The following is a 17,934-nucleotide window of genomic DNA, read 5'->3' on the forward strand; positions in this document are numbered from 1 at the left end:
CCTCCCTCCACCCTTCTTGTTAGGCCTCTGTCATTCTTCTCCTGGGTTATCAGCTTGGCTTGGAAAATCTGGGGTCGTTTTTCTTTGCAATTAAGTCCATCTCCTGGCCACCTGTGCCTACCCCCTTGAAGATGAGCTGGCTGCAAGTTTTCTCATTCTTACACTTGTCCTTGAGCCTCCTTTTGCCCTGGGCCATCTGTTACCAGTGAACCTAAAGGGAAGGATGCAACCAAAGGCTCCCAAGCCTCTGTCAGTGTCAGGGCTGGCCAATGCCATGGGTTAAACCTTGCAGAAAATGAGGGCTGCAGCAACTCTGGGTGCACCAGCATTGTCTTGGAACTCATCTCTCCGAAGCATCAAAGACCCTAGACTTACCTCTTGGGATGTGCATGCCAGGAAGATATGTCGTGGCTCAAGCCTCATGGGAAGCAGCCGCTCCCTGTTGGGAAAACATCTGATATAGATGGCTAAGGATTTATCCTGAATTGGGGTGAAAATTTATTTACAAATCCCAAACAATGTCTCTAGCAGAGCTATGGGAATGTTGCTATAAAAGGCACGAAAGGCCCAGCTGTCTACGATTATTGTATTGTTGTTAATTTTTAACAATGAGGGTAATTACCCATTGGAACAGATTCCCCCTGGGATGTTTGCTGGTCTTGGGTATTTAAACTATGAGATCCTCAGAGCAGAGACGTGTCTAGGGCAAAGTGTACGTTCAACACCGAAAACCGCAGCGCCTTCAGCCATGGCTTGTGCAAATCTACTTTCAATTGCGCGGCAGCAGTCTGGGAGGGCGCGTGTGGCCAGACACGCTGTCTCAGTGGAGGGGTGTCAACTCCCGCTGGGGTGGCAGTAAGTCTTGGGAAAACCTGGAGAGCTGGGTAGCCCTGAGCGCCTGAAGTCTTTCTCAATTTCGTCAGGCTGGTATTTTACAGCAGCACGTCTTCAGACTGTTTCTAGCGAAGAACAATTAGTGTTTGTTTTAACAGAGATTGAGACTCTTAGGAAAGAGTTTCAACAGCTGAAGGATCAGCCCCTGGTCACCGAGGGCATTTTTCTTCCCCTCTCCCCTCCCCAATAGGCTGTGCAAGTACCTTCTCTTTCAGGAATTGGTTCGGAAGCAAACGGAGACATGCCACTAAATTATATCTCTGGGCAGAAAAGCAACACCAATCTGGTTAATTGATTTTGTAATGCAGGGGACGGACCCCCCCTTGCCCTGCGTGCAGTCACGCACAGACTCCCTGGCATCTAATTAATAACTTGCAGTTAAGCAGTGGCTACTTCCTTGCATCATTTCAACGCGGTTGCCAAGTGGAAAATTGAAAACCGAGAGAGAGCCAAAGAAACGACGACGACAACAACAACAACAACAAAGGTTTAAAGTTCTAGGAAATTTCACTATGTGAGGTCAAAATTCCTTGCGCGTTCAAGGGCTGTGCTGTTCGCTGGCAGGAGACTCTGGTTAAAACGGCAAGACCCTTTCTATGCAAAGCCCTGCTCTCCCAAAGCTGCTTCTCTTTGACTGGAGTTTCTCAGCCCTAAAATGCAAGTGTATTTGGGGAAGGGGAGGACGTGGAGAGAATGTGGGACTGGGTTCAAAGAGAAGTCCAAGGAGGGTTTTTCTCTTGCTTGAGGCTGTACGTGCTCTGCAGGATGGGGCAAGCAGGGAGGGATGGCAAAGCAGAGCTCCTAGAGCAGAGCCAGGAGGAGTGTGGGGTGACACAGCTAAGGGATTTGCAGAGCAGAGGGTATTCAAACATGGGCCTACAGCCAAGGGTGGCCTGGTCCTAATTTTTCTGGATATCGAGGAAAGCATTGGTCCATGAGCCTCTCTTCCCCATTTGCCTGTCAGCAGCTGGAGGCAAGGGGTGTGCTTGGCCTGTTCATGGCACAGAAGGGCTTTCCTCTGGGCTGAGGGTTTTTAGCACGGCCCTGTTAGAAAACAATAACAAGAATGTCTCGTGAGTTAGGTTTTCCACTCTTTTATGCTGCTAGCCCTGGGGAAGAAATGGGGCGTGCAGCGTTGTTGGCACAGCCAGAAGTACCGCAGCTATCAACAGCTGAACTGAGGACTTGGATTTTTATGTGTCTTTGTGCTTGAGGTTATGGGAGACGTGAGGGGAAGGGGCCCAAGGGAAGGCTGGTGTTCGGAGCATATGATGAGCTATTTCTGCTTTGCTTGCCTTTCCTCTGCCTTCTTTTCTCCATGGAGGAAGCCTGTGGAGGCTCGTGCTTCTAACTTTTCCCAGTAGTCTTTATGAGGTTGGCAGTTCCAGGATCTGTGTGGCTGGAGACTTGCAATTGTTTGAGGGATATAAGGCATATAAGGCATATAAGATCAGCAGTCTCAAAAACATGACCTATGAGCAAAGTCTGAAGGATCTGGAGAAGGAAGGGCGGTTTTTTTAAATATGCAAGAGGTTGCTGTAAGGAGAAGGGGTCTCATCAATTCCCTGTATCCAAGGCAGACTCGACACGATGTGATGGTTGAAACTGCAGCAAGGGAGATACAACTTAGGTGTTGGTTGGCCATACTTTGAGTCGGGGTTGGAGCAGACACCTGCAGAGGTCCTTTCCGGCTTCGGTTATTCTACAGTTCTGTGTTAGGAAACAACTTCCCAGCAGTGAGGATGGCCATGTAGTGGAGAAGTGAGGTGCTCAAATTGTCAGCTCTGGAAGTTTTTAAGCTGGAGGTGAGGCGAGCACTTGTCAGAAGTGGCTCTGGTAGAGCTGATGCTGTTTGGAGGTATGAAAGCGGACTGTCCTCCTGAGGTCTCTTCTGGTTTTGAAGAACAGCAGGTCCTACTTCTCTGCACTGAGCCCTGAGGGCATCAGGCTATGCATACTCCATTCCTGCTTGGAGGAACTTGAGATATACAGACACCTGACATCAGATAAGATAGGGAAACCTGTGAGGCTGAATGTTTTCATCAAGAAAAATGCCATTCCCCATGTTCACCCTCCTGGCTTGTGGATTTTCCAGAGAGGGAAGGAAGAAATTCTGTGGGTGACTCATGGCCTCCATCTAAAAGCCCCAATAACGCTGTGTTGAATCACTGAGCAAACACAGACAGAGCTGCAAACAATACCCAGAAATACCGGCCTCCTTCCTCTGCTCCCATTTCAGGGGCTTATTACTAAATCTAAACCAGGGGCTCTCAGCTCTTTTTAGGGAGGTATGTTTAACAGCATGCACATATCACCAGCCAGATCTCTTCCTCTTTGCCCTGAGTCTTTTCTATGTGAAGCGGTGATGGGGGGCCTGTAGCTTCTTGCAACTTCTTGCTTCTGTGGGATTCCCGTGGGCTGAGCGTGACTGAATGGCTGCAGTCCTGGGGATGAGAAATGCCTCACACCCCGCTGGCATCAAAAAGGGATTACTGCTCCCCTGCCTAATGCGTTTGTTTAGTGCCCATTCCATGAGGCTGCTTCTTGCGCTGTTTTCCTTGCAGGATATGACTCTGTGTGTGTAATTAGCCAAGAGACGTTAGCTTAATGACTTGTGCGTGTCTGAATTAGGCCCAGCCCCATCTCAGACTGCTGCCTTCTCCCTCACCTTTCTCCTGTCTGGAGATTTCTAATTCTCTCAGAGCCGCACAAACTGCTCTCTCATCCTCATCCCAAGGGGCTGGATGCAGACAGTGCCTCTTGCTGGTCCCCAGCCAAAGAAACCCTGCTATCACACATAATTATCTCCTTGACTCATCACGACTTTTATTGCCGCCACCTCCCCCCCCCCCCCCCCCCCTTTATTTTTACAAGTTTGATTTGCTCTTTCAAAGCTATTGTTTCCAGCCCTGTATTCCCAGTGGCTCCGGAGGACTGCAGTGTATCCATGCAGGCATTACTGGGGCGGGCTCTGTGGTCTGTTTTGTGCAAGAGTTCAGACTGAACGATCGTTTTGGTCTTTTCTGGCTGGTTTCTGAGCTGTGGGGTTAGGATGAGGGAGAGAAGTATCTGGCCAGTGGGCTGCACTGGTTGGGAAGCAGTGCTGGAGCAGTCCTTCACTGAAATGTAGGCCTCACTTTGAGGCCAAGGTCTTGATCACCTCAAGTTGTCCACAGCTGCTAGCTGAGGGGTGGCTCAGGTAAGGTGACATAGACACTGATCATTTGGTCTCCTGAGCAGTCCCGGTGCTAAGAGTTTTCAGGAGAGCAAGAGCAGATCTCACAGGGGAATGCCCATCCACTGTTCTTGACCACCGCTGAAGGAGAAACCAGCACATCTGTTGGTGAGTTGTGCTGACAGGTGATTCCTTCTGCTAAGCTGATTTCTAGGCTGAATTTGGCCATTTTCAGCTGCTATACCAGGGACTGCATTATGTCTCTCTCAGGAAGGCTCAAGATCTCCCTGTTTTTACCAGCTCTCTTCTCCACGAGCACACGTTGCCTCAGCCAAGTGACCCTGGGGTTGTGTCACTGACAGGCTGAGAGTCTCCCACACACCCTCAGACTTGAAGTTACATCTCTGAACCTGTCCTCCCTCCGTCTTTTGTTCTTAGTCATTTTCTTTCCTGTACACTCCAGCACCAGTTCCAAAACTCAGCCCCACAAACGTGTCTGCAAAGGGCGCTGATAAAAGCCAGGCTCCCCTTTCCCCATTCCTGGCTGGACTGGAGCTTGTGCTGACTCAGCTACTCAGCTTCGCCCCTGAGCACAAATGGATCAAGCTTCTAGAGCCATCAGCGTGGAAATGTTTGCAGTGGCCAGACCAGCACGACAACAGCTATGGAAAGAAAGGCAAGAAAATCCAGGTGTTTTGTGGGCTTGCCTGTGTAAAAGCATGGTCAGACAGCTCATCTGAGCTAGCCATTGTCTGCCTAATGCCACCTCTGGCCCTTCCCTTAAATGCGGGGGTAAGAAGGGTGATGAGTATTTTGGACGCCAATAAATCACTTTACCTTCATCACCTTTATCTGAGGTTTTGCAAAGTTCTGGCCTCGTGAGAGGTGTCACTGGGCCTACAGAAGTGGCAACACCCTCCACAGTTCCTCTTTCCATGCCCCTCTTCCCAAAGTTAAGGACACTGAAGTCACCATCTGCAGTTCAGTGAGGAGAGACCTGTACTTGCTCCCTTGAAGGGAGCAGAGGAAAGAAGGGCCATGGGGGAAGACTTGCTTCAAGGCTTTCTCTTTGGGCAGTTTGGGTATGCCAAGGAGCCAGCTGTGTTTCAGAAGGTGGTCTGAGATCCAGTCCGAAGCAACAGAAAGATAAATGACAAGTTCATATCTTTTATTTCCTCACCGATTTTCACTTCTAAGGTAGATTTGGTAAAGCAGCAGCTTCAGGCTTGACACCAGGAGGAACAATCTGAATTAATTTACCTATTCCTCTTTTAAAATCTCTAAGATCTACCAGTTTATTGTCATCCTGGGAAGCACTGTGACATTTCTCTTATTGCTGACTATATTGTTCCTATTAAAGAGTGTCAATCATTCAATGCAGCTAGATATAAATCAAATGCATTCCTTTCATTGATATAATTAGTGAACAGAAGGCGTGGGGGAATTGTAAAGCTGTTGAATTCTGCAAATTAAGGCCTTCAACAGCAGCAACAAATCCCTGACTATAACGAAAAGAGCAAAGACGTGTCAATCTTGTTTAGTCACCTGGTTAGAGGATGCAGGTTCCCTTACTGACAGTTTCAGAGTGTGACAGGGTAAGAATTTGAGATCCAGTAGCTCCTGTGGAACTGAACCCATATGAACTATCTCAACTGACATCCTTCTAAATTTCTCACAGGAATTGTTTATCTAAGATGAAAAAACCAGTTCTTTTTGTGAAATTGAGCATTTCAGCAAGGCACGTCTCTTTCTGATTATTTTTTTTCCTAGATTTTTTCATGGGAAAATGACAAAAAAAAAAAGAAACTCAAACAACAACACAAAAACAACCCACGGTTATTTATTTATTTATTTATTTATTTATTTTAACATAAATTTATAGGTCTTTGCTGAAAACTGTGGATGATTTGTTTCTTTATCCTAAACCTGAGAAATATATTCAAAGTAGGTCAATGAAAATAACATTTGTTTTATCAGGAAGAGCAACAACATTTTAATAATAATTCTTCCTGGCCAGCTTGGCTAATTGCTCATTAACCCCCTGTTAAAAGCCCTAGAGAGGAACATCATCTCTGCACTTAGGTGGCACCGAAGCCAGCTGCTTGGAAGGTCCCACTTGTATAGCTGGGTGATGGTGCCACAGCCGAGCTGGCCGGACTCCTTTAGCTGCACGCTCCGGTGATCGAGTCTTGGGGTTTTGGCCCCCGGGGGATTCCATTGCACCGTGTGCGACCCCAGTTTGTGCAAAGGCCCCGGTCCTTCTACAGCTCTAAGGGAAAGGAGGTGGGGAGGGCTGTCCTGGGAGACAGGCAGGGAAGCTGCCAGGAGCACGTGGAGCAAGGACTGGACTCTGGTCCTCAGCTGCTCCGTGCATCTTCCTCGCCCAGAGGGCATCAAGGGTCACCTCTGGGCACACCTCGCAGGGCCTGGTTTTCCCCAGGCACGTGGGCTTGGGTTCACTGCTGTTGGCTTTACTTGTGGGCTCTCCCTGACCCGTGGAGTGAACTATTCCCAATAAAAAAAAATGTAAACAAATCCCATGACAAGCACCTTTATGTCTTTTCCCCTTCCTGACCTTGAGGACAAAACTCCATTTGAGCCTATAGCCATCTTCAAATGGTTAAGACTGTGTCAAAAGCAGGGTTTATCCTTTTTGTTTGTTTGTTTTAATGGACAAAGCAGCCCAATCTCTCTGCCCTGAGAGCCTTACACTAAAGCTTCACAGGTGTCAGACAGGGCTGGCCGAGCCCTCGTTGTGCCTGGCCTCAGTGCTGCGACGGTGTTTTGGGCTGCCAGCGAAGGAGTGAGAAGGTCAGATGAACACAAATGCATCCGTTCACATGTAATTCCTCATCCCACAGACACCGGGGCCAGGTCACCCTGCTGCTGGTGGGTGTTCTCCACGGGGTTCAGTGGGATGGAAAGGGTAAAAGGGGTGCCCGGGCTGCACTGAGCCAGGGATAGAGGCCAGGCTGTCACATACACAGGTCTCCAGGGCTTTAACCTCCAGACCACAGCTCTCAGCTCCTTCTGAAAAAGGACAAAGCTGCTCAGCAAAACTGTGGAACTGGGAGGCTTGTGGGCTGAAATGAGTCCAAAAGACATATTAACAAGCATGAGAGGCCTGTGATGAAATAGCTAAGGTATTAATGCAGCCAGAGGCTGGTAATGAATACAAGAAATGCCCACGTTTACCCAAGAGGTCCCAAAGGTCTCTTTGCCCAGAACATTGTGATCCTTAAAGGAATATTTTAAAGTTACACTGCAGGATTAGGGCTCTAGGAACAAAATCTGAGCTGGTGTGGTCTCTTGGCTGCTCTGACCTCTTGGCTGATGAGACCCCATTATGAGCCTTGTGCTGTTTATTATCCTCTGAGGTTTATCACCCAGGGGCCACTCTGAGCCTTGTCAGATGTAGGTGCCCCCTGGCCCCTGTGGACTACATGAGTCTCTCACTGTGCCCTATGGATGTGATGGAGGTACCAAAGCACGATTCTCTTTTTTTCAGATGCGACTGTCATCTGGTGGGAGAGAGGATCAGATATAACTTGGTGATGTACAAAATGCCTTCCAGTACTCCCGTCTCTCCCCATCTCTCAGCTGCTGGATGAAATCCATGCATGCAAAGCATGGGCCAGCACAGGCTGAACTACGACCATCGTGTTTCACCTGCACTGCTTTTCCTTGGTGCTTTTCCATTATTTCTCTAGTGCTCAGCAGCCATGGAAATGACCCGTTGGTGCTGAGCAGAGCTGGGCTGCAAGGGGAAGATGTGAGCTGGAGGATGGTGAGTGCAGACGCTTGTTGAATGGCTGAGCACCCCTGGTTTCGGCTATGATACAAACACCATGGTGGTGAGAAAACCAAAACAGGCTTGATGGATCTTCCTCTAAAGTTAATTCCAAACTAGTGCCCATCTGGCCTGTTTTTTGGAGAGCCGAACCCAGCTTTTAGGAGTAACTCAATGAAGTCTTGCACTTTTTTGACCCATACAAGGGAAACAGTCCCATTCTTGGTGTGGGAAGGTCCTGTCTGCCCCTGAGGCTGCACCCACACTGCTCAACCCAGGGCTGGGTCTCCTTTAGCCTTTCTGTTCCTGAGTAATTGCTCTTTATTTATTTATTTATTTATTATTATTATTTTTAATATATCTCCTTTTTCCCATTCAGGTTGCCCCAATGAAGAAGAGTTGGTGAGAGGAGGCCTCACCTGGTACTGGACTGCTTGGCATGAAAACAACAATACACTGTTGTTATTTAGTGCACCTGATGTGATAGTCCTTAGAGCCGTTCTTTGCTTCAATCATTTACAAGCCCTGATTTTAGTCCAAAACAAGCTTCCTTGAAATAAAATAATCATTTTCCAGTCTTCCTGTAGAAGCCAAAAGTATTTTAAGTTGGCCTGGTCTGGCCTAAATACAAGGTGGGGAGGGGGTCGGTATGTTGGGGACATTTTAGTAATGAGAGGAAGAATGTGAAAGGAAGGATTAAACCCGGTGTTTTATGTGTATTCATTGAGTCAATTTATAAGGTGCCTTTTGCAAAATATCTTGAGCCCTGCATGAAAAACCACAAAGCAAAATATTTTAAAAATCTGGACGCAAAGCCAACATGTCCCAAAGTACAGCCAGGCAGCGGAGGAGAACCTGGCACCAGGCGAAGTTCTCTAACCACTGGGCACCAGCAGAAAGACATCCGTGGCTGTGGGGCAAGGTGAGCCACAAAGGGAAGGATCTGCTCCTGAAAGCCGGCCAGGAGGGTCTCTGTGGGCAGCCAGGTGGCAAGAGCAGGGCCCTATGTGAAGGACGGGGCGGCTCAGGCTGTCGTTTCTCCTCCAAGCTGTGCTGGGGTGAAGGACTCGCTGGAGATGGGATGACCCTGGCTGGGCTGGGAGGCCTGGAGGTGACCCGCTGCAAGCCCAGATGGTTCACAAGTGGTCTCCCGGGCAGGAGCTGCCCTGATGGAGGATGTGCCAGGGAGGACAACCGATGCCCCCTCTGCGCTGCATCTTACCCAGCACCGCTGCCTCTGGCCCGGTTTCAGCGAGAGGCCAATTAGCAGCCTGTTACAGTAATTTCACCTGGCCACGGCGCAGGCACAGCTGTTCGTGGCAAGGCGTGCGTTACGGGATTTTCTTGCTCGTAGTTGAAGGTCAGGGTTAGTGTTGACTCTGGCAGGCCGCGGCCCTGACGGCCTCTTCCAGCTGGATGCGCGGAGCCTCCCCCCGTGGCTCAGGGCTCGGGGCTCTGCTCAGCCCTGCCACAGGGCTGCCACGCAGCCTGGCCACGCTCCCCGACCCTTCGGGAAGCACACGGGACCCCGGCACGGCGAGGAGCACAGGCAGGACTGCGGTTAGGGAAAGCACTTGGCAGTCACAGGTGGCTGGGTGAACTCCGAAATGGCCTTCGGGTCAGGCACGTGACAAATATTCTGCTGAGGATTTGGCTGAGGTAAAGGCCTCAGGGCAAAGTTGCAGGGCCTTAATTACGTCCCTTTCTCGATGTTTTTTAAGGGTGACAAGGAACCGAAGAGGAGTAGGGAAGAAAAATGGCCGTGCTGAGAGCTTTAAACAACACGAGCCACATTTTTTAGCATCTGTAGCATAGTTAATTTCCTGATGCAGCATTTCTTCTGAAAACAGTTTGCTGTAATAAAAGTGAAGGAACACCTTGCCCGGGGGGACAGTGATAAATCTGCTGTACGCAAGGACATTAATCTGCTGTACCAGGGACCTGCTGTGGCTCAGCCTGGGGGACATGAGTGAGATCAAGCAGACATCGTGAACGGGGTGGGCTTCATCACTCCCTTCCCTACAGTCAACCGCTTGCCTCTCTTCCAACAAGGAGGAGAGCGAAATGCTTAGAAAACAAGAAAAACAGCTTGTAAAACTACAGCTGTTTGCAGTGAGGCCCCAGATAGGACCAGAGTCTGTTTTTAGCTCTTGTTTTTGTCAACCGACTGGAGCTCAAGCTGACAAAGTATCCACTTGGTTCTTTAGGACAATTGCTAAAAACAGCAAGGCTTCAGGCAATCTCTGCTGGGGAAAGGGGTTTGGGATAGGTGTCCCTTGGGAATGGTCCAGGCTCTTTTAGGTTGCCTTCCCAGTGGGAAGAAGATCTCTTTGAAGCCAGAGATACTCTACATGTGATCCATTTTACTGATGCATGATCTGCTTGTCCATCCATCTGTCCCAGTCTTGGAAGAGAGGTGGTGATAAGAATTATGAATCCCTGTCTTCGCTGGGATCCTGACTGAGAAGCACGGGGCAGTGGCACCCACATGGTGTGAGAAAGGCAGCACCACCTGGCTTTCTGTCGCCTGGCTTTCAGGTAATATTTAGAGACTGTCCTTGCCTTGAGGACTTTATTAGCCAAGAGCAGAGCTGATTTACAGCCTGATTTCTTTAGAAGCATTTGTGTGCCCAGAGCAGGGCGATACTTGTGTGGAAGATGTTAGACTAGGGGCTGATACTTGGCACTGCTGCAAAGCATTGCCGCAGGAGCTGGTTTGCATGCAGGAGGATTTGACCTTGAACTTTCTCCTGCAGTTCAAGCCAACATCCTCTACCCCCTAGGCCTGAAAAATGTTCCTCCCCCTTGTTTTAAAAATACATTTGTTATGTCTAATATCTCTGGCCAGAGCAGTGCTACAGACTTTTACCCGCAGAGCTATGTGGGTCAGGGGTGGGGGGTGATGTGATTTCTGAGTGGCTCTAGCTGGGCTCACTGAAGTCCCCAGTGCAGTTACACCAGCAGAGCTGTACTTCTCTGGGGACAGCTTACTGCGGTCACAGGGACGGTGGCTTTACTGTCCCAGTGTGCAGCACAGCCCTGAGAGGCTTCCTGGGCTCACACTAGGCTGTGGCAGCCTCAGGCTAGCTGTGACATCCACACTGCTTGTTTAAGAGTGGGTTTGAAAACTGGCTGAGATACCCAGAGCTTGGACCTGCTCTGGTTCAAAGGACCTGCCAAGGAGCTCAGGCTCTGGCTGTCTGTCCAGCACCGGAGCAGTGCCTCGGATCCACCCAGAGCATGTGAACCAAGCCTTGTATTTGAGCTGCGGGGCTCCAGACTTCATGCAGGGCACGTGTTCATGCCTGGCTGACATGGCTAGCAGATGATCCCATTTTGGGTACAAGCTTGGATCATGACCTCTGTGATCCTACGAGCTGGGGGTACAACCGGGCACTGAAGCCATGAGAGGGGATTTTGTGCACTTGTGCTCTCTGAGCTGGGTGCTGGGGCTGGAGTGTCTGGTCACCAGCTGGAGCATCTCAGCACCCAGCTCCTGCAGCTCCCTGCCCGTGGGATCAAGCGCCCAACCTCCTCCACCCTGCTGTCAGGTTTCACAGGGTGTGCCAGGTCCCTGCCAGGTGCCTGACTGAGCCATGGCACGCATCCCCATGCCAGTCTCAAGTGCCCCATCTCACCCGCTCCCTCCGTGGAGGATGATCTCTTGCAGCTCTTCCCAGTTCAAACCAATGCGGTAAACTGGTTTACCAAGTACTTCATGACATTCACCGTGCTTTTGCCCTTTTTTGAGTAATTACTGTGTCTGTTGGCAAAATGAGTGTTATGGCACCCTTTGTCCTCATGTGAGAGGTTACTGTCACACTGGAAGGGGAGCATCTACTTGCTTTTCAGGGAGAAAAGTAGGTGTAGGGGGCAACTGTGGCAATTTTGCAAGCAGCAATGTTGGGTATAGGAAGCCACATGGTCATGTCCTTTCTCAGCCACTCCAGGGTGGGTTTTCCAAAGAATTCCCAGCAGTGGGGGAATCTGCGAGGTGTCCTGAGAAAGAGAAAAGCTCCACCTGCCTGGGAGGGGGCAGGTGAAAGAGCAGGTGTCACAGTGCCACGTGAATCTTGCCATCAAACCTCTCCAGGTGCTTCTCATCACTGCTGGTTTTGCTGTGTCTGGAGAAGCTGATGTTTTCCCACAGGCCATCATTTAAACCTCGTGGGAGCTCTCGTGCGGGCTGCTGCTGTTGTGCGTGCACAGGAATCCTTGCTGGCTCCTGCGCAGCCCCATGCCCTGGCCTGTCCTGTGAAATTAAGAGATGCAGAAGCTATTCCTAGGAGATCTTTCGTGTCCCTGTTCTTCTGGGTAGGGCTGGCCCACGAAAACCATTGGGATGGGGGGTTGTTTCTGCAGTGGCTAAGTGGCTGGAAGAGTTTGAAAGCTGCATTATCTTCCCATCGCACCAGCAGTGCCCTTGTCGCTCCTCTGTTCGCCTTCCCCAGCAAAGGCATGTCCCCAGGGCACGGTACAGCATGGGACAGGCACCTGGGCAAGGCCAAACGCCCTGATGAAGGCGAGAGCTAGCTGAGAGCTGCTGCCCGTCTCTCCCTATGGCACTGTACTGAGCCACTGCAACGTGCCCTTAGTAGTGCTGCTCCAGTCAAACCCACCGTGGCTGGGAGCTCCACTGGCCCCATACTGATGCTGGGCTTCCCATCCTCTCTGGCACCTCCTGGTTATTCTGGTGTGAACACTGCCCTGCCTGCTGGAAGGCTGGCTTCTTGCTGGGCACCGTAGGAGGAAGCGGGGAGTACATGGCTGGGCTTTGCTAAGACGGCACTTTCATGCCCCTTCCACTGAGCCTCTCTCTGCTGGCATTGCCTGGCTTACATGGCATTAGAAAGCAGCCCTAAACTCCTTTAGGAAGATAGATCCCCAAATCTTGAGAACCTTGACTAGAAAAATCTTGTCTCATTTTGATGCTGTTGCATTCAGAGGGTTACAAGTGGCAAGACAAAGACGTTTCTTTTTTTTTTTTTTTTTTTTAACTTACCCTCCACAGCTTTCTACATCCATCGGAGTTTCTAGCTTCGCCATACCTTATGTGTTCAATTTTTCCCTACACCCTCGCCTTGCAGCTACCAGTGCATTGCAGCCCTGCAGAAAAGTGGTGCTGCGCGGTCCAGGAGCCGGCTTTAACCCGGGTGCTCTGGATGTTGGACCCGGCTCGCCGAGCCCCTGGCATCCGGCAGAGGGCAAGCGAGCTAAGAGAGCGATCCCGTCCCTGCAGCCCCTCCGGCGCTGCTCGCATCAGGCCCGCACCAGCAAACCCAGCAAACTGCCGGGAAACGTCCTTTGGGACCGTTTTGGGCTTCCAGCAGATGAGATCTGCTTATCCAAACTCTTTTTTTTCCCCCTCTCTACCCAGCTGCATCTTGTCATTTCTCCGGCCCAGTAACACCAGCGTTTATTCTTTGCTGTATTGCTGTACTGGCACAGTTTTATATTCAAACTTTTCGCTATTATCCACCCTTACAAGTGCGGTTAGATGCAGGAAGTATGTTTTTGTGTTATTTTTGTTTCTGATGAAGCATCTCTTTCTTGCCTCGTCCACTTTGGAGCACGAGGGCTTGGATCTTGAAGGCAGATTCCCTGGAAAAGCTGCAATTTCCCCAGGCTGCCAGCTATAAGAAGGAGCAGATCCACCCAAGGTGTGCACAAACATTGCTCAAACTGTTCCTGCTGCTCTTTTATAGCTGTAGTGCATCCCTACATGCAACTGTTACCTGTTACTGCTCCAGCTGGCAGGTATACGGTCCCATGTGCTGCAGGACAGGGGCCTAGCCCTGTGCCCTGCTTTCTGAGGATGTGCATTGCTCACTCTCATACCTGGCTGTGGGGATTCATCAGATTAACTAAATTAAACCAAACAAACAAACAAAAACCTGCAAGTTTGAAATAAAGCAGATATTTCTGGCTTTTGGGGAGGGGAGTGGTCTCTTTTTGTTCTCAGGACAAATTACTGGTGTGCATCTTCAAAGTGATTTAAAGCGTGGTTCAACTCTCAAAAGATGCTGTGGAAGAAGAGCACCGGTTGTTATGCATTTGCTTTCTCTAAAGGGTCAGAATTGGGCTGTACGTGCTGCAGGCTGGGAGAGTCGACAATGCCAGAGGAAACCGTGTACTCATCTGCTATTACATGCCTGTCGTGTCCAGACTCCTGGCTCTCTTAGGGGTTTTTGCAAAATCCCAATGCCTGCAATGAAGGTAAGTAGGTTTTACTCCATCTCACAGCTGTTCTAGTAGGTACAAAGAGAGTAACCCATCTATTGCCTAAGCTAAAGGCCACATTTGCTCTTGGCTGTTCCCATAGTCCTGTGCAGCCCCAGCACAGTGCTGCAAGGACAGACTGACCCACGGGACAGACAGACACCGGAGGAGGATGGAGCCAGCACAGAGCAAGAAAGCTGATTAGCTGGTTCTGGCTAGGTGGGTATCCCAAAAGCCAGGGTATTGCACAGGGTCTGGGGAGGTGGACTTGGAGCCTTTGTTTCAGAGCTGTGGGTGAAGGAGGAGAACCTGCATTTGCAGATGGCTCTTTACAAAAGGTCTCTTTTTAGTGGAATGGGTTTCATTTGGAGCCTGCGAGAGACAATAAACAGGAAGTCCCGCAATGACATTTTTATAGAGCTGCTTTGCAGAGCGGGGCTGCACTTAAAATCCAAATTTAGTTTATTTGAGTGGGAGCAGCCTCATTTTTAATGTCCGATCGCTTTCAAAGCAACGTGATGGAACTTGGCTCAGGCAGCTCTGATGTCCATGCAAACCCATGTTCGGGATCCTTCCTGGTATCTCCTCAAGAGCCCTTTAACCTTGCAATGGGCTACACCAGTGCGCGTCCTTTAGGACCTAAGCTGAGATGTTTTTGTGAAGGGTTAATTAGTGGGCTGTATTCTGCAGCAGAGATGACTTCATTTTAAGGTTTAAGTAGCTTTTGTACATCAGGCTAGTAAAATTTCCTTGGAAATAAACACAGAGCTATAAACCTAAAATTGTGCTCTACTGTGGAGTGAGACACCAGAATCTGAAATGAAAGGATACAAATTTTTCAGTTAATTACTAACATGTGACAGCAAGTGATGAGGAGAGGCTGAGGGCTGGATTTGTTCAACCTGAAGAAGACAGAGCCAGAGCTGATTGCTGTACTTGGGTCTCTCAAGGGAGGGTTCAGAGGGGATGGAGCAGGTTCCTTCTCAGAGAGGCACCACGAAAGGATGAGAAGCAACAGACACGGGCTGCTGCAAGGGAAGTTCTGACTAGGTATAAAGGGCATAATTCACAGGGAGAGTGGTTAATCCCACAGAGGCTGTGGGATCTCCATCCCCGGAGATACTCAAAACTGGACTGGACAAGGCTGTGGGCAACATTTTCCAGCTCTGAAGGGAACCTCTCTGGTGGTCTCCAGCGCAGCCCTCTACTTTGTACAGCACCTGCTTGGTTGTGGTGGGAGGCCTCAGGAGGTGCTGGTCGCAGGGCCACCAGGGGACCTCTCCTTGGTGTGGAAGGAGTCCACAGCCTTGGGCAGAGGGGACCCACCCTTGTTATTTCTGTCGTCACATTTTCTTTGGCAGGCTGGCAAGGAAGAGGCAAGCTCGTTAGCCCGGCTCCATGTGTGGAAGAGGAACCAGCAAGGTCCAGAGCTACGAGCCAGGAACAAGCAGAGGTGCTTGGGCAGAAGATCCCAGCAGGGGTCCTGCCTGTGGGCTGCATACTGCTGCTCGTGTATAAATGTATAAACGTGCCAAAGAAACGCAGAGACTGGCTGCCACAGGAGTGTCCTGCTGGGGGAACCCACCAGCCGGGCTCCAGGTCTCAGCAGGGCCGCACCAGCACGGGAGGTCTCACAGCTTTACCTCAGTGTGAGACCATCCAGCTCACCTCCTCCCACAGGTGGTGTGCTTTGAAGCACACCATCGAATCCCCTCAGCTGAGGTCCTGCGTCTCTGTGCCAGGGTCTTAGCTGAGCACCGTTATCAGTCGAGTGGCCGTGATGCTCACCAGGGGACGTTCATCCTTCCTGAGGAGCTCCCAGGCAGCTAACAGAAGCGCTTTCGCACAGGCCTGGTCCCTGCCTTTCTGCTGTGCTGTTGCTGAGGAGGGCCAGGGCTGTGTCTGGAGGCAGAAGGGCAGAGCTGGCGCTGCTCCAAGGTGCCCCATGAGTGGGAGCTGCCCCCGTCCCTGAGCAGAGGTGGGACAGGGCCTGCCTGAGGCCAGGGGAGCTGGGGGCCTGCAAGCGCTGCGTCCCCTGCTCCTGGCTGCATCTCCCCGTGTGCCAGCCCCGTCTCCAGAAGAGATTCAGACCTGAGAGAGGTGTGAACGCACTACCAGGGCACTGGGGAAGTTCTTGCTTTAGAAACAGATACGGGGCCGAAGGCAGCACGGCCCCGTGTGTTTCCTGGTCCAGGAACAGCTGCTGCTTCCCAACAGCCAGCAGACTGCAAGGGCGTGGGGTTTCCTTTGTGTTAGGGGTGAATTTTGGTGCACCTTCAAATATTTCCCTTGCCCTCGGAGAGCTCTGTGCTCTGGGTTGAGATCTGAATGGTCTGTCTTGTCCCCTGCCAATATGAGACTGTTCCCTGTATTTTTTCCAGTGCTTGTTTTATTCGTCCCATGAGGCAAATAAAATTACTTCCCCTAGGAGGCTTTGACACAGGCAGCTAGAGACCAGCAGCTGGAGTCTTTTCTTGCTACGTACTCGCACCACTCTTTCCTTTGCCTTCATCCTGTTCCATTGTAGCACTTTCCGTGGGCTTGTGTCAGCAATCCTGGCTCCTCACGGGGCTGCAGCCCCTTTCTGCTCCGCTCCCGCGTGCAGTGTTGTTACACAAAGCAGCATCGCAGCATGGTGCCGAGGAAAGAGCTGTTTTCTCTCCTGAGTAGATTCTCCAGAGTTGTTATTACTTTTCCAACAGCAAATACAAAGCAAGTGGAAATGTTGGCTGATGCTGCTAATAACATTCTTGAGCATCTACGTGTGCTTTGAAATGCTTTCACCCCACTGCCCTGCTCGAGGGGTACCAGACACAGGGGAAAGCCTGTCGACATAAACGTCAAAGGGATCTTTGGATTCTCAGATTCGTCAGATTTGATCTAAATCCTCATGGAGGAGAAGGAGCAGGCCGGGAGGCTCTGTGGCTGGCAGGTGTAAGCAATGTGGTGGCTCTCACACCACCGCAGGGTCCTTTAGCCACCCACTTCAGATAGAGATTTGATTAAAGTAGGAATATTTCTGCAGAGATGTGCTGCTACCTCTCATTGAGCTGAAAGATATTCCTTCCCCTCCCTCAGCTTCATCTCCTTCATCCTCACCAGGTCCTCTTTCAACAGCAATTAACCCAGTACCGGCTGAAGTCGGGGACACTGCCCACACAAATCCTTTCTGCTCTTGTTTTGTTGTCCCTGTAACCCGAGTCACGGTGCCTGACTGCCCTAGGTCAGTATTTAATCCTTTCTGCATCACCTCCTCCTGGCCAGCTGCTTGGTTTCAAGCTGCTTTTTACCCTTGAGACTAATGCTGGCATCTTGGAGGGATGCTTAGGGATGAGCGAGAGGTTCGGCTACTGGGGAACACCACGGCTTGGAGCCACCACCATGGCTCCATGCCCTCCCACGAACTTTAAGCCTGCTGATCTCTAATCAGTGCTACAGAAACCTAAACAAACGAGCCCAGGCCAAAGCATTCATAATTACTGGCTCAGGCTCACAGATAATGAGTTTAGGGCTGCTCTAAAGACATCTTAGATAGGCTCCATGTAAAGGGACTGGCCGATAATTGACCCTTCTGCTGACATCTGAACTCTGCCCAGGATGAGGCACCAGGGGAGAGCAGTTTGGGGAAGGGGGGGCCGTGGGGCCGACAGGACGCAGATGGGCTGCGCTTTGCTGTGGGCGTGTGGTGAACCCCAGCCCACGGTGCTCTGCAAACCTCTTCCCCTTCGCTCATGGCCAGTTTGCCAAATCTCTGGGGAGAAAGCGAGAGGCTGACCACTGAGCACCAGAGCACATCCCCGCAGCCTTCCTCCTCACCGCCTTCCCTTCCTCATCACCTGCCCCTCTCCTGGGCAGC

At 50.6% G+C, this 17,934-nt stretch overlaps 1 long non-coding RNA gene across 1 annotated transcript; it reads left to right on the forward strand.

The window, feature by feature from the left end:
* Positions 1 to 6,355: 6,355 nt before the first annotated feature.
* On the forward strand, positions 6,356 to 8,437 carry LOC125179880 (uncharacterized). Its single transcript, XR_007157900.2, has 2 exons — positions 6,356 to 7,856; positions 8,239 to 8,437. It is a non-coding gene; the product is annotated as an uncharacterized lncRNA (long non-coding RNA).
* Positions 8,438 to 17,934: the final 9,497 nt, after the last annotated feature.

This window comes from Anser cygnoides, chromosome 6 (assembly GCF_040182565.1).
Source record: "Anser cygnoides isolate HZ-2024a breed goose chromosome 6, Taihu_goose_T2T_genome, whole genome shotgun sequence".
NCBI lineage: Eukaryota > Metazoa > Chordata > Aves > Anseriformes > Anatidae > Anser > Anser cygnoides.